Below are 10,942 nucleotides of genomic sequence, written 5' to 3' on the forward strand. Positions count from 1 at the left end.
TCTCCCCAGGCCCTGGGCAGGTCCTTACCCACCGCAGGCTGGTCTCACAGATCGTACAGTCATGCTCTCTGAGCCCAGACTCCCCCACATTCCTTCTTGGAACTGCCCTGGGCTCTCTGGGCACACAGGAGCTACCAGCTTCGGTGGTCAGAGGAGTAGAGGAGCCTCTTCCCAGCAAGGCCACTGCTCCACGAGCACCTCTCAAGGGCATTAGGGTCAGTCGGATGGGGCTGCAATGTGCTGAGCCCCCTGTCCAGCCTTAGCCCTGGAGTGACTGCTTGCCTGCTAGCTTCCCAGGAGTATCCTGCTAGGGATTTATACCAGGGGGGTTGGTGTGCAGGCACTGGGGTACTCAGTGAGGGGGACTCAGAAGAGACAGAGTTTAAGATTTTAGCCCGTCGGGACCCTTTGGCCTAAGTATTGCCCCCTCCCCTGAGCCTCTAGTCTCTCAGTGCCAGCTCCTCCTGCAATCAGACCCCCAAAGGCCCCAAACCCTTTCTTCAGGCAGATTTGGCTACAGCTGCCTTCTCCCTGAGCTGATGGCACACTGCCCCGGCCCTGAGCAGCCTGGGCCTGTAAGTGTTGGCATCTGCAGGGAACAGGACCTCAGCACTGACCATGGCCTGTCCTGGGCTGGGTGGTTCTCGGGCACCCACAAAAAGGGCTGGAGCCGCAAAAGAACTAATTGAGAGGAGCCCCTGAGCCTGGCAGCAAGGATCTGGAAGAAAGTGCTGGGGGAGGCCGTGCCAAGGTAGGAGCCTGGCTTTCTTCACCTTGTGGGCAGCCACCCCAGGGAGGCAGGACCCCGAACTGTGAGCAGTATGACGGGCCTGGCAGCAAGGCCCATTCTCACAGGCAAGAGGCCCCACTTCTGCAGAGGAGCCCCTGCAGCCGCAGGCAGTGTGCGGGCGCTGGGGAAGGTGGGTCTGTTCCTGCTGCCCAAGCTCTGCCTGCGACGGTTTGGCTCTCTGGAGGCCCTTTCTGAGTGTCCTTGGCTTGGCCTGCATGTGGGCCTTCGAAGGCTTGGACTTCCTTCCTGCTTCTACTCCCTCCTATCTTGGCAGGACCATCGGAGGCGGAAAGAACCCCCGTGACCAGGAAAGCCTCTGGTCTGGGGCCCCATCAAACCTCAGGGCCAGGCCAGCTCCCAGGGACTCAGGAACCCCAGCTCTGAGGGCAGAGGCCACCGCCAGCTCCAGCCCTCTAGGATGCTGCCCCCTGAGGCTGGGCCCCTGTCCAGCTGACCCGGCTGCTTCCCTTTGGGGGTTGCAGGTGCTGAGGGCTCTCGTGGGTGGAGGCTGCAGGTTGAGTGAGTTTCAGAAGTCACCTGGTAAGAGAAGAAAGCTTCTGAGGGAGGATGAGGACAAGGATGGGACGAGGTGGGTGGTGTTGGTGGCACGGCTGTGGGCAGCAGGGCTCCTGGTCTCATGCTCGCCCCCTTCCCCTCATCGCTCTGCCCCCACCACTATCAACACCGATGCTTGGGGCCTGGCCTCTCCTGTCCACCCTGGGCTGGAGGCCGGTGGAGCCACCTCCCAGCTTCTTCCTGTCTTCCCTCCCATAGGGCAGCGATCAAAGGCATCCATGGAGCCTCTGCTCTGTGCCACACGTGAGCCGCACTACCCCGGGCTGCAGAGGAGCAAGGTGCACAGGCCTGAGTGAGGAATCCCCTGCCTTTTGAAGTCTCCGTGAGCTTCCTGCCCATGCCCAGTAGGAACTGGGGCAGGGGTCAGAATAATAATGGCAGGAAGGTGCCTCGGGGCCGAGGCCTTGAGCACTGCTCACTTACAGTTTCCCAGGGCTGAGTCCAGGGCCAGAGCTGGGCCCCTGGGAGGCAGGATAGCTGCACAGCAAGTGACCAGAGGTTCCGACGCGCGAAATCCTGCCCGAGAGGAATGTGGAGGAGATGCCATCCTCCACCAGAAGGCAGGAGTGGAGCCGGACCCGGTACCCCCCACTGTCCCCAGAGGGTGGTCCCGAGTAGGAGCAAAGCCTGCAACTCACTGTTCCTTGTCTCACTACAAGGAAAAGTCTTCTGGGCTCCTCACAGCAGAGAAGGGGCCAGGTGCAGTAACTCACGCCTGTAATCCCAGCACTTTGGGAGGCCGAGGCGGGTGGACCACCTGAGGTCAGGAATTCGAGACCAACCTGGCAAACATGGCAAGACCCCGTCTCTACTAAAAATACAAAAATATACCAGGCGTGGTGGCGGGTGCCTGTAATCCCAGCTACTCGGGAGGCTGAGGCACAAAAATCACTTGAACCCAGGAGGCGGAGGTTGCAGTGAGCCGAGGTCGTGCCATTGCACTCCAGCCTGGGCGACGAGCAAAACTCCATCTCAAAAAAAGAAAAAAAAAAACCAGCAGCAAAGGGCCAGCCAGGCTGTGGCCACCACGTGCAGCCGCCACTCCCAGATGTGTGGCCATCCCATCTGATGCTGCTCTGGTGCGTGTGGGCACAAGCCTTGCCGGCTGTGATTGAGCTGCTGACCGAAGAGCCTTCCCCTCCTTCAGTTCTGTAGTTCTCTGCCCAGCTTAGTCCCTAGACGGGTACAGGTGACTATGGGGTGAAGGAACAGTGCACCCCTTGATTTTTTGTTCGTTTTTTAGAGATCGGGTTTCACTCTGTTGCCCAGGCCTGAGGCTCAAGTGAGGTCGAGGACTCAAATGATCCTCTCACCTCAGCCTCCTGAGTAACTGGGACGGCAGGCATACACCACCACCCTGGCTAATTTTCTTTTTTTCTTTTTTTGAGACTGAGTCTCACTCTGTCACCAGGCTGGGGTGCAATGGCACGATCTCAGCTCACTGCAACCTCTGCCTCCCAGTTTCAAGTGATTCTCCTGTCTCAGCCTCCCGAGTAGCCGGGATTACTGGCGTGTGCCACTACACTCAGCTAATTTTTGTATTTTTAGTAGAGACGGGGTTTCACCATGTTGGCCAGGCTGGTCTTGAACTCCTGACCTCAGGTGATCTGCCGGCCTCGGCCTCCCACAGTGCTGGGATGACAGGCTGAGCCACCGCGCCCAGCTGAGGGCTTGTCTCTGTCAGGATGTTTTCTCATATCTAAAACCATCTTGGGCCAGGCACCGTGGCTCACACCTGTCATCTCAGCACTGGGCAACATAGTGAGATCCCATATCTACCAAAAAATTAAAAACTGGCTGAGCACGGTGGTGAGAGCCTACGGTCCCACTTACTCAGGAGGCTGAGGCAGGAGGATCACTTGAGCCCAAGAGGTCTAGGCTGCAGTGAGCCTCGATTGTACCACTGCACTTCAGCCTGGGTAGCAGAGCGAGACCCTGTCTCTAAATAAAATACATAAATGATCTTGGAGATTCCCCAGAGGTTGGTCCTTTCATCTCCTGCCCTTGATTCTCAGGAGCTCTTCTGGAGCCGCCTCACTTTTCATGGCAACACAGGTATTTGCATGGTGTCTTGTGGGCGGAGGATTACCCAGGTGCCGAGGCAAGAAACTGAAGGCACAAACTGTTTCAGTATGATACAGAAAATAGACTAAGAACAGTCATAATACAAATTAGATATAAAGATGAGCATGGACAATTATCAATCATTATTATAAACATTAATCATTAGCTTTTTTTTTTTTTTTTTTTTTTTGAGATGGAGTCTCGCTCTGTCACCCAGGCTGGAGTGCAGTGGCCGGATCTCAGCTCACTGCAAGCTCCGCCTCCCGGGTTTACGCCATTCTCCTGCCTCAGCCTCCCGAGTAGCTGGGACTACAGGCGCCCGCCACCTCGCCCGGCTAGTTTTTTGTATTTTTTAGTAGAGACGGGGTTTCACCGTATTAGCCAGGATGGTCTCGATCTCCTGACCTCGTGATCCGCCCGTCTCGGCCTCCCAAAGTACTGGGATTACAGGCTTGAGCCACCGCGCGCGGCCTAATCATTAGCTTTTCATATGACTCTCTGTTGCATTACTAATATAACCTAGGAATAACTGGCGGGTATAGGGTCAGGTGCTGAAAAGATATTGTGAGAAGTGACCTAGAAGGCAAGAGGTGAACCGTCTGTCATGCCGCATAAGGGCCACTTGAGGGCTCCTTGGTCAAGCGGTAGTGTCTAACGCCAGTGTCTGGGAAGGCACTCGTTACTTAGCAGACCGTAAAAGGGAGTCTCCTTTCCTTGGAGGAGTCAGGGAACGCTCTGCCCCACCAGCTTCTTGTGGGAGGCTGGATATTATCCAGGCCTGCGTGCAGTCATCTGGAGGCCTAAACCCCTCCCTGCGGTGCTGTGCTTCAGTAGTCACTCTCCTCGTCCACTTTCATGTTCCTCCCGTACTCCTGGTTCCTCTTTGAAGTTCGTAGTAGATGGCGGTAGAAGAAATAGTGGAAGTCTTAAAAGTCTTTGATCTTTGTTATGAGTGCATAGAAGAAAACGCTGACGTATGCCGCCTTCTTTCTCTGCTTTGGCTACCTAAGAGGTCAGGGCCCCCTGTCCTATGATCATGTGACTTGCTTCGCTTTCTCAATCTCTTAGAAGATTCACCTTCCTTACCCTGCCCCCTTGTCTTGTATGCAATAAATATCAGCGAGCCCAGCCGTTCGGGGCCACTACGGGTCTCCGCGTCTTGATGGTAGTTGTCCCCCAGGCCCAGCTGTTTTCTCTTTATCTCTTTGCCTTGTGTCTTTATTTATGACAATCTCTGGTCTCTGTACACGGGGAGAACACCCACAAAGCCTGGTAGGGCTGGACCCTACAGTGTCTTAGTTCGTTTTGTGCTGCTATAATGCCACAGACTGGGTAATTGATAATAAACTGGGATTTATTGGTTCTAGAGATTTGGAAGTCCAAGAGGGAGGGGCCACATCTCATGAGGACCTTCTTGCTGCCACCTAACATGCCGGGAGGCATGTGGCTGGACGGAAAGCTGCCAAACTTATCCTTTTATAAGGAATCCATTCCCGAATTAATGGCATTAATCCCTTCATGAGGGTGAAGCCCTCAAGACATAATCACCTCTTAAAGGCCCTACCTTTAAGAGGGTAGGGTGGCTCACGACTAATCCCAGCACGTTGGGAGGCCGAGGCGGGCAGATCACAAGCTCAGGAGTTCAAGACCAGCCTGACCAACGTGGAGAAACCCCATCTCTCTAAATATACAAAATTTGCCAGGCGTGGTGGCACATGCATGTAATCCCAGCTATTCGGGAGGCTGAGGCAGGAGAATCGTTTGAACCCGGGAGGCAGAGGTTGCGACGAGCCAAGATTGCACCACTGCACTCCAGCCTGGGACGACAGAGCGAGACTCTGTCAAAAAAAAAAAAAAAGGTCCCATCTCCAGTACTGCCACATTGGGGACCAAGTTTGTAATCCATGAACTTTGGGGGACACATTCAAACCACAGCACATAGATTCAGTTAAGAGACTCTTCTTTTACAGAATACAATTGGACGAATTGGTTAGGCCACCAAGGCCTTGCTCAGAGTGTCCTATGGAGAGTTCTGCTCTTTCACTGCGGATGACCAGCTGCTGCTGTGGACCTTGGGTTGCTGTTATGAAGGAGTGCCTGCAAATTCTCCTGAGGGTGCAGGACCCAGGCCTTGCAGGTGACCAGGAAGGTGATTTCCTGGCAGGCCCAGGAACATAGAAATTGACCCATGATAGGTATTGCATTTCTTGCCTCTGCAAACAAGCAAACAATACAGGTCCACTCTGATATTTCTTTTTTATTTATTTATTTATTTATTTATTTATTTATTTATTTATTTATTTTGAGACAGTTTCACTCTTGCCGCCCAGGCTGGAGTCAAGTGGTCTCGGCTCACTGCAACCTCTGCCTCCTGGGTTCAAGTGATTCTCCTGCCTCAGCCTCCCAAGTAGCTGAAATTACAGGTGTCTGCCACCACCCCCAGCTAATTTTTGTTTTGTTTTGTTTTTTGGGACGGAGTCTCGCTCTGTCACTCAGGCTGGCACAGTGGCACGATCTTGGCTCAATGCAACCTCCACCTTCCAGGTTCTCCTGCCTCAGCCATGTGAGTACCTGGGACTACAGGCGCGTGCCACCACGCCCAGCGAATTTTTTTTTTTTTTTGTATTTTTAGTAGAGATGAGGTTTCACCGTGTTAGCCAGGATGATCTCGATCTCCGGACCTCGTGATCCACCTGCCTCGGCCTCCCAAAGTGCTGGGATTACAGGCCTGAGCCACTGTGCCCGACAATTTTTGTATTTTTAGTAGAGACAGAGTTTCACCATGTTGATCAGGCTGATTGTGAACTCCCGACCTCAAGAGATCCACCTGCCTCGGCCTCCCAAAGTGCTGGGATTATAGTCGTGAACCACTGCACCCAGCCCCAATTTGATATTTCTTATGAAAACTTCCAGCAAAGCAAACATAAGGTGGCCTATATGGTACATTTACACTCTTTCTGCACCTGTGTAAATAATTGGACCACACTTGCTGACATCAGCTTCATTTTATGGCCTAGTGTGATTTATTTTTTATTTTATTTTATTTTGAGACAAGGTCTCACTTTTTTGCCCAGGCTGGAGTGCAATGGCACAGTCTTGGCTCACTGCAACCTCCACCTCCTGAGTTCAAGCCATTCTCCCACCTCAACCTCCCGAGTAGCTGGGATTACAGGCATGGGCCACCACGCCTGGCTAATTTTGTATTTTTAGTAGAGACAGGATTTTTCTGTGTTGGTCAGGCTGGTCTGGAATTCCCAAATTCAGGCGATCCACCTGCCTCGGCCTCCCAAAGTGCTGGGATTACAGGCATGAGCCACTGCAGTCAGCCTTTTTTTTTTTTTTTTTTTTGAGATGGAGTTTTGCTCTGTCGCCCAGGCTGGAGTGCACTGGCACGATCTCGGTTCTCTGCAACCTCTGCCTCCTGGGTTCAAGCGATTCTCCTGCCTCAGCCTCCCAAGTAGCTGGAACTACAAGCATGCACCACCATGCCCAGTTAATTTTTTTTTTTAATTTTTTTTTTTTTTTTTTTTTTTTGAGACGGAGTCTCGCTCTGTCACCCAGGCTGGAGTGCAGTGGCCAGATCTCAGCTCACTGCAAGCTCCGCCTCCCGGGTTTACGCCATTCTCCTGCCTCAGCCTCCCGAGTAGCTGGGACTACAGGCGCCTGCCACCTCGCCCGGCTAGTTTTTTGTATTTTTTAGTAGAGACGGGGTTTCACCGTGTTAGCCAGGATGGTCTCGATCTCCTGACCTCGTGATCCGCCCGTCTCGGCCTCCCAAAGTGCTGGGATTACAGGCTTGAGCCACCACGCCCGGCCAATTTTTGTATTTTTAGTAGACACGGGGTTTAGCCATGTTGGTCAGGCTGGTCTCGAACTCCTGACCTCAGGTGATCTGCCCACCTCAGCCTCCCAAAGTGCTGGGATCACAGGTACCAGCCATAGCACCCGGCTGAGTGATCTTTTTTGAAAATTGTTTTTAATCAAAAGAGGAAGTGGGAGTCAGCGATGAAATCTTTGAACTTTGGAATAAGTAAAACCTATCACTGGTATTTCCAGTGGAAAAGTGCATGTGATTTAGAGTTCAGGTTCCCAGGTTTTCTGACTGTGATTCATGTTCCTGCTCTTCATTGTCTCTGAACGATTTTACGGGTCTGTAAATTACAAATAATTGATAGCAATGCAAGTAATTTATACACATGTAAGTAATTTTGGTCCAGAGGAGGTGCCACTGTTTTTTCCTTTGGAAAAAGTTTGTCTCACATCTATTTTTATATTTCAGCATTTTATGTTTCAGCTTTTTATCATTCCTTTACTCCATATAAATTTGTGATTCTCAGGAGGTGGAGGTTGTAGTGAGCCAAGATCACGCCATTGCACTCCAGCCTGGGCGACAGGGCGAGACTCCATCTCAAAAAATAAAATTTGTGGTAGGCTTCTCTTTGGAACTGGTCATAACAATTTTCCTGGTTTCCTCATTAGTTAATTTGTTTGTTTGTTTGTGTTTTGAGATGGAGTATCCCTCTGTCGCCCAGGCTGGAATGCAGTGGGGCAATCCCAGCTCACTGCAGCCTCTGCCTCCCAGGTTCAAGGGATTCTCCTGCCTCAGCCTCTCAAGTACCTGGGATTACAGGCACCGGGCACCGTGTCCAGCTAATTTTTGTATTTTTAGTAGAGACAGGGTTTCGCCACGTTGCCCAGGCTGGTCTTGAACTCCTGACCTCAGGCGACCCACCTGCCTGGGCCTCCCAAAGTGTTGGCATTACAGGCGTGAGCCACCACACCCAGCTAAGTTAGTTAAATGAACCTTTGACACACTGTCCTCATTTCCTAGGGCTGCCAGAACAAATTACCACAAAGTTAGTGACTTAAAATTGATGAACAATTTTATTCTTAGTCACTTTGCAAGCCAGGGACCTCCAGCCAACGATGCCCCACCTGGGCCTCACTGGACCATACTACCTGCTGCAGAGACAGCTGGTCCACTCAGCCCACCTAGGCCGAATCTGGCTTGCGCACTGGTTCCCAAGTTCTTGTCCTGCACTTATGAAGAATGGGGATACACTGGCAAACAAAGAGTGAGGGTGGAGATTTTACTGAGTGATAAAAGAGGTGGGGGTTTATTGAGTGATAAAAGAGCTTTCAGCAGAGAGGCGACATGGGAGGTCCCCCTACCTAAAGGCAAGAAGTCCCCTCAATGTGGCTGAGTCCAGAGCTTTTATGGCCTCAGTATTGGGGAGGGCAGGCCATAGGTAGTATTAGAAAAGGCAGCATTCAACTGGCTACAAAGCATTATTCAGGCCGGGTGTGGTGGCTGGCTCCTGTAATCCCAGCACCTTGGGAGGCTGAGGCAGGCGGATCATCACCTGAGGTCAGGAGTTTGGGACCAGACTGGCCAACACTGTGAAACCCTATCTCTACTAAAATACAAAACATAGCCGGGTGTGGTGGCGTGCGCCTGTACTCCCAGCTACTGGGGAGGCTGAGGCATGAGAATTGCTTGCACCAGGAGGCAGAGGTTGCAGTGAGTCAGGATCGTGCTACTGTACTCCAACAGCCTGGGTGACAGAGTAAGGCTCTCTCTCTCAAAATAATAATAATAATAATAAAAGCATTATTCAGAAAGAATCAATCAGGAACGGGCAGGCAAACAGGAACAGAAATTCTCGCTCTGGGTCTCAGGTTTCATCCCAGACCAGCAGTTCTGTCTTTCAGACTTCAGGCTGGTTTTCTGGCTTGGAGGTGGGGTTTCACTGGGGACCTGCCTCTATCTGCCTAGGCATTTGGCTACCTCCTGTCGCTATCAAAATGTCAGGGCTGAGTTCAGTGGCTCTTGCCTATAATCCCAGCACTTTTGGAGGCTGAGGTGGGAAGGATTGCTTGAGACTAGGACTCAAGCAATCAACACTGTCTCTAGAGAAATTTTTTTTTTTTTTTTTTGAGAGGGAGTCTCGCTCTGTCGCCCAGGCTGGAGTGCAGTGGCCGGATCTCAGCTCACTGCAAGCTCCGCCTCCCGGGTTTACACCATTCTCCTGCCTCAGCCTCCCGAGTAGCTGGGACTACAGGCGCCCGCCACCTCGCCCGGCTAGTTTTTTTGCATTTTTTAATAGAGACGGGGTTTCACCGTGTTAGCCAGGATGGTCTCGATCTCCTGACCTCGTGATCCGCCCGTCTCGGCCTCCCAAAGTGCTAGGATTACAGGCTTGAGCCAACGCGCCCGGCGAGAGCCACGCTTCTTAACACCTATTTAACCTTCTCTTTCTTTTTCTTTTCTTTTTTTTTTTTTTTTTTGAGACAGAGTCTCGCTCTGTCACCCAGGCTGGAGTGCAATGGCTTGATCTCGGTTCACTGCAACCTCCGCCTCCCAGGTTCAAGCAATTCTCCCACCTCAGCCTCCCGAGTAGCTGGGATTACAGGCACACACCACCAGGCCCGGCTAATTTTTGCATTTTTAGTAGAGACAGGGTTTCACCATGTTGCCTGGACTGGTCTCGAACTGACCTCAGGTGATCTGCCCGCCTCGACCTCCCAAAGTGCTGGGATTACAGGCGTGAGCCACTACGCCCAGCCCTTTCTTTCTTTAATGACAGTTTCGGACACCAAAGAGACTGGGAACGAACACAGGGTTTTGGGAACATGAGAGTGCTGGGAGGTGACGGATGCGCTTCAGAGCGGGGCTGCACTGAAAGGCTGGAGTGAGCTGCATTTCTCGGGCTTGGATGGGGCAGTGGCAGAGGCTGTGGGCACTTGGGTCCTGGGGAAGGCTTTCACCACGTCCCCGGGCCCTGTGGCTCATTTGTGTGACATCGACTCCCTGCCTCACCCTCAGGGGCAGGATGTCACACCCCATCCAGGGCCCTGCAGTCGGGGCAGGACCCTAGGCCACAGTATGGCTCCCGTGATGTGAAAACAGGAAAGACAGAGGTCATTCCTTCATTCATTTTGGGGGTGTCTCCCAAGAGTGGGTGGCAGAGTCCTCCACCCAACCCTTCCCACCATGGGGCAACCATGTCGGTTTGATGGCCAAGGCTCCCTGTGATGGCAGTGCCCGGGCCCCTAGGCAAGGCACAGCATATCCCGCCCTGCAGCTCACGCTTTGCTCACGTCACAGCACAGATGCCTGCAGGCCTTACTGTGTCAGCCCACATGGCTCTTCTGGACCTGTTCCATTATACAGGAAAGGCTGCTGGGGAAGGCAGATGTTAGCAAATGAGAACACACCACAAAGCCCGGCTCTGGGAGGGGCCCCAGGTCCATCTGTCAAGTTCTAGTCTGGGCTTTGGGGTGAGGGACTGAAGACTAGAGGCCAATCTCTGTCCTGCTAGCAAAGTGATGCAGGGCACACAGAATCACTGAGCACAGTATACTTGACCTTGGGGATGACGTACTTCACAGGAGACATGCCATAACAGAAGGGGCACTAGAGGGCTGGAGGCACCGGCTTTCCCTAGGCTGGGACCACCCCACTGAAGAGATGCCTTTGGGTTCGGTCCCAGTGGGAGGAGCAAGAGGAAT

This window comes from Rhinopithecus roxellana, chromosome 17, assembly GCF_007565055.1.
Source record: "Rhinopithecus roxellana isolate Shanxi Qingling chromosome 17, ASM756505v1, whole genome shotgun sequence".
In the NCBI taxonomy this organism is placed as follows: Eukaryota; Metazoa; Chordata; class Mammalia; order Primates; family Cercopithecidae; genus Rhinopithecus; species Rhinopithecus roxellana.